At 42.8% G+C, this 5,397-nt stretch overlaps 1 long non-coding RNA gene across 1 annotated transcript; it reads right to left on the reverse strand.

Annotated features, from left to right (window-relative positions):
- Positions 1–4,032: 4,032 nt before the first annotated feature.
- On the reverse strand, positions 4,033–4,727 carry LOC111977604 (uncharacterized). Its single transcript, XR_002879064.1, has 2 exons — positions 4,601–4,727; positions 4,033–4,431 (listed from the first exon to the last, which is right to left on the reverse strand). It is a non-coding gene; the product is annotated as an uncharacterized lncRNA (long non-coding RNA).
- Between the last annotated feature and the right edge of the window lie 670 nt (positions 4,728–5,397).

Raw genomic sequence — 5,397 nt, forward strand, 5'->3', positions numbered from 1 at the left:
GCTACAKTCTGGGATTTGTTTTACAGTTAAATGACAGCCCCGCCACTTGTTTTGGTATATGGCTGAGGGATGGAGTTGTGATAAAGTAAGACAGTTGTGCAGAGCTCATAAGGCATTTGTAAGTTCTATTCTTCAATAATCAGTGGGTCAATATCAAGAATTGAAATGGCTCTTAAACAGAATCCCGGCTTCAACATTTAAGGCAGGGATCATAAACTATATTCAGTTAGTTTTTTTCATGAGTGGAAGGTCGGGGGGCAGAACATAATTACAAATCATTTGTAGACTGCAAATTGACCACAAGAAGCCCAAACCTATATAATATCATTTCAAAACTTGCTTACATTTGTATTCAATCACGTGTTTCTCTATTATGCATGGGAACAATTGTATTCAATCACGTGTTTCTCTATTATGCATGGGAACAATTGGGAACAGATTTCCAAAATTAAAATAACTTGGAACTGATTTCCTGGTGTTTCTACAGTCTTTTATGTCAGGCCAAATTTTGGGGAACCCTGCTTTAAGAAGTGACGCATGGCTTCTGCAGCTGCTCCGCGGGCCAGAGAGAGGAGTAGTGCTGACTGCTGACTGTTGGCGCAAGATGGCGCCGACAGAGCTGGTTGCCTCGTTTCTTAGGAAACTATGCAGTATTTTATTATTTTGTTATGTATTATTTCTTATGTTGTTACCCCAGGAAATCCTAAGTCTTATTACATACAGCCGGGAAGAACTATTGGATATAAGAGAGACGTCAACTCACAACATTACGACCAGGAATACGACTTTCCTTTTTGGACCACCACCAAGGATAATGGATCTAATCCCAGAAGCCGACCCAAAACAACGGTGCCACAGAAGGGCAGACGGAGCTGCCTCCTGGTCAGGCTCCGTAGACGTGCACATCGCCCACCGCTCCCGAGTATACTACTCACCAATGTCCAGTCTCTTGACAACAAGGTAGACAAAATTCGAGCAAGCCTTCCAGAGAGACATCAGAGATTGTAACATYCTCTSTTTCACGKAAACATGGCTCWCTCGGGATATGTTGTCKGAATCGGTTCAGCCACCGGGCTTCTCCATGCATCGCGCCAACAGATATAAACACCTCTCCGGGAAGAGGAAGGGCGGGGGTGTATGCTTCATGAATRACGACTCATGGTGTAATCATAACAACATACAGGAACTCAAGTCCTTCTGCTCACCCAACATAGAATTCCTTACAATCAAATGCTGGCCATATTACCTTCTAAGAGAACTCTCGTCAGTTATCGTCACAGCTGTGTACATTCCCCCTCAAGCAGACACCACGTCAGTCCTCAAGGAACTTCACTGGACTCTATGTAAACTGGAAACCATATATCCTGAGGCTGCATTTATTGTAGCTGGGGATTTGAACAAAGCATGGGAACAAGGCTACCTAAATTCGATCAGCATATTGATTGTAGTACTCGCCGGGGTAATACACTTGATCACTGCTACTCTAACTTCCGYGATGCATACAAAGCCCTCCCCCGCACTCCTTTCGGCAAATCCGACCACGACGCCATCTTGCTCCTACCGTCTTATAGGCAGAAACTCAAACAGGATGTACCAGTGACTAGAATCATTCAATGCTGGTATGACCAAACGGAATCCGCGCTTCAAGATTGTTTTGATCACGSGGACTGGGAAATGTTCCGGTAAGCCTCAGAGAACAACATTGATCTATACGCTGACTCRGTGAGTGAGTTTATTAGGAAGTGCATTGGAKATGTTGTACACACTGTGAYTATTAAAACCTACCCTAACCAGAAACCGTGGATGGATGACGGCATTCACGCAAAACTGAAAGTGYGAACCACCGCATTTAACCGTGGAAAGAGGTCTGGTGATATGGCTGAATATAAACAGTGTAGTTATTCCCTCCGCAAGGCAATCAAACAAGCGAAATGCCGGTACAGGGACAAAGTGGAGTCGCAATCAATGGCTCAGACTCAAACCGTATGTGGCAGGCTCAATCAATGTCAACAAAACAAAGATGATTGTGGACTTCAGGAAACAGCAGAGGGAGCACCCTCCTATCCACATTGAATGGACAGCAGTGGAGAAGGTGGAAAGTGTTAAGTTCCTCGGCGTACACATCACGGACAAACTGAAATGGTCCACCCACACAGACAGTGTGGTGAAGAAGGCGCAACAGCGCCTCTTCAACCTCAGGAGGCTGAAGCAATGTGTATTGTCACCAAAAACCCTGACAAACTTTTACAGATGCACAATCAAGAGCATCCTCTCGACAACATCAAGGACAACAACCACCCGAGCCACTGCCTGTTCACCCCGCTACCATCCAGAAGGCGAKGTCAGTACAGGTGCATCAAAGCTGRGACCGAGATACTGAAAAACAGCTTCTATCTCAAGGCCATCAGACTGCTAAACAGCAATCACTAACAGAGAGGCTGCTGCCTACACTGAGACCCAATCACTGGTCACTTTAATAAATGGATCACTAGTTACTTTAAACAATGCTACTTTACATAATGCCACTTTAATAGCTGGGGCGGCAGGTAGCCTAGTGGTTAGAGCGTTGGACTTGTAACTAAAAGATTGCAAGATTGAATCCCTGAGCTGACAAGGTAAAAATCTGTTGTTCTGCCCCTGAACAAGGCAGTTAACCCACTGTTCCAAGGCCGTCATTGAAAATAAGAATTTGTTCTTAACTGACTTGCCTAGTTTTTTTTACATATCTTACATTACTCATATTATATGTATATATTGTATACCATCTATTGCACCTTACCTATTCCACTCGGCCATCGCTCATCCATATACTTATATGTACATATTCTCATTCACCCCTTTAGATTTGTGTGTATTTGGTAGTTGTTGGGGAATTGTTAGATTACTTGTTAGATATTACTGCACTGTCGGAACWAGAAGCACAAGCATTTCGCTACACTCACATTAACATCTGCTAACCGTGTGTATGTGAACAATTTGATTTGATTTGATTTGCTGACACCATATGAAGTCACTTGTGCACATAGGGCCCATATTCAAAAGTAGTTTMCTGTAGGGTGGCATTTGGAACACATATATAGCTTTCCACTCAGAAAGGTGTTGAGGAAGACCCAAGTCGTGACGGAAATAAAGGTGAATATTAAGAAAATAACGCCAAGAAGTAACACAGGGTGAGCATGGAAAGAGGAGACTGTTTCCAGAATCAGATTAAATATTTTTCTCCCCAAAGAGGACTATGAAAATCTGACGACAAAAATGGATATTACCTTAGACACAGATAATTCAGACTGAGTTTCCCTATTGTTCTCCTTCTCTAGTAGTTGACTAAAAGGTACTGACTGAAAGCCAGTATGATTTTTAGCAGATGCTTTTATCCAAAGCAACTTATGGTCATGCATCCATATATTATTTTGTTTGTACTGGTGGTCCCAGGAATTAAACCCACTATCCTGGTGTTGCAAGCACCATGCTCTASCAACTGAGCTACAGACGACCACAGTAGCATATTCTATTTTAAAAACAACCAACCCAACATAAACACACAATAAACACAAGCCAATCTGGACACCAACATCTCATCAACTGTTCGTTAATGATCCTAGTGTGCTTCAGTAGTTCTCCCAACAGTACACATTTCTGTTGTAACCCCGGAAAAACACACCTGATTCTACTCATCGCGGGCTTGATGATGAGTTGACAAGTTAGTTGAACCATGTGTGTTTGTCTGGGGCTACATCAAAGTGTGTGCTGTTGGGGTTACTTGAGGACTGGAGGTGGGAAAAACTGCCTTACATGGAGATTTGACACGAAAATACATGAATGAATGAATGAATTCAGCAGTGTGGTTTATTGTTCTTCAGCTGTCTTCCTGAACCTGGACTCATCAAGACAGGATGGWACTCAATCTGTTTACATGGTGATGGCAAGGAACACTTAACATCCCCGGAATTAAATCTGCCTCTAGGGCACTGCTTCCTTACTGTAAAGCAATGACGTWAAGCACCACACAACTAAATAAATAACAAACACCCGGAAGATGCATTATTTATGTTTTCTGGTACCAGCACTAGGATTAAACTGAACCCTGGAATCCGATGTAGACATTATAGATAGCCTTAGCTCTTATGGACTAACAGAATAGAGACAGGACTGAAAGTTGCTCCCTGAAGCAGATCAATTGGAGATTGTGTTGATTGACAGGTAAGAAAGGCTTTTGCTATGGCCTGAGTCTTCTCTGAACACACTGCTTAGTGGGGTATTGAACACCCCCAGTGGGCTATTCCAGGGACGATGGCTCTGGAAGCAAGGATTGCCCAGGATTGCCCAGAGAGGGGGTCCAAAGTGGGACTTAGCAAGTCCAAACTGCCCACTCCATCTATATTCCTGGGGGTTTTCCTTTCCATGGAATCCACACAGCAGACATCACCAGACCTGGGTTGAAATACTATTCAAAATCCTTTTAATTCATTTAGCTGTGCTTGATTGAGCTTGCCTGGCACAACATAAGTAATGGAATAGTTCCAAAAGTGAAAACCCAACCCATCTGGTTCCCTGGGCAGGCTCAAGCAAACACTGAAAATATTTTAAAGAAAACAAATACCATTTGAATCCAGGTCTGTAATCTTGGGGGTTCTCCATGGAATCCACCACAGCAGCGGATATGGCAGTGTGTTTTTCTACTCAGTCAGGCCAGTCAGAGCTGGACCTCCCTCCGAGACTGTGTCCAATATCCGATTGATAGAGGGGAGCAAGTCCAAGGGGAGCAGGACAACAAAATAAACCACAGGCCTGATTCTAGTCTGGTTAATGTATTACCATCATGCTCTGCCTGATTCTAGTCTGGTTAATGTATTACCATCATGCTCTGACTTCTACCTTGCTACAGACAGCTATATTGGTCTGCTAATACTGGACTATTAAAGGCCCAGTGCACAATTTTATATTTTTGTATAACTTTTTTGTATTATTATTATTTTTCAGAGGGTGCTGCAGCACCCTCAGCACCCCTGCTTCCTGCGGCTAATGGGAATAACTTCCAAGATGTTATGTCTCTATTCAAGCTGTTATTGGTCTGGTGTCAAGTTTACCGTTGTTGCCATATTTGAGTTTTCTTTCATTTATGATAATGGCGAAGACGGTATGTAGAAAGTTGAGCTCCGCTCGTTTTTGTGATATAACATGCCATAATCCTCTAACTGTATGAAGTGCCTTATGAATGTATATGGAACAAACAAGAGATCAGACTGTCTCAGATATTTAATATATCAGTTTCTTGATTTATTTTGTATCGTGATGCTAGCTAACTACTTGGCACTAAACAAACATTCTGAATGTTTACTTTGCTAGCTAAAGAGGCGTGAAATGGCTAATGTTATCACAAGCGGTCAAGACAGAGTT

This window comes from Salvelinus sp. IW2-2015, linkage group LG18, assembly GCF_002910315.2.
Source record: "Salvelinus sp. IW2-2015 linkage group LG18, ASM291031v2, whole genome shotgun sequence".
In the NCBI taxonomy this organism is placed as follows: Eukaryota; Metazoa; Chordata; class Actinopteri; order Salmoniformes; family Salmonidae; genus Salvelinus; species Salvelinus sp. IW2-2015.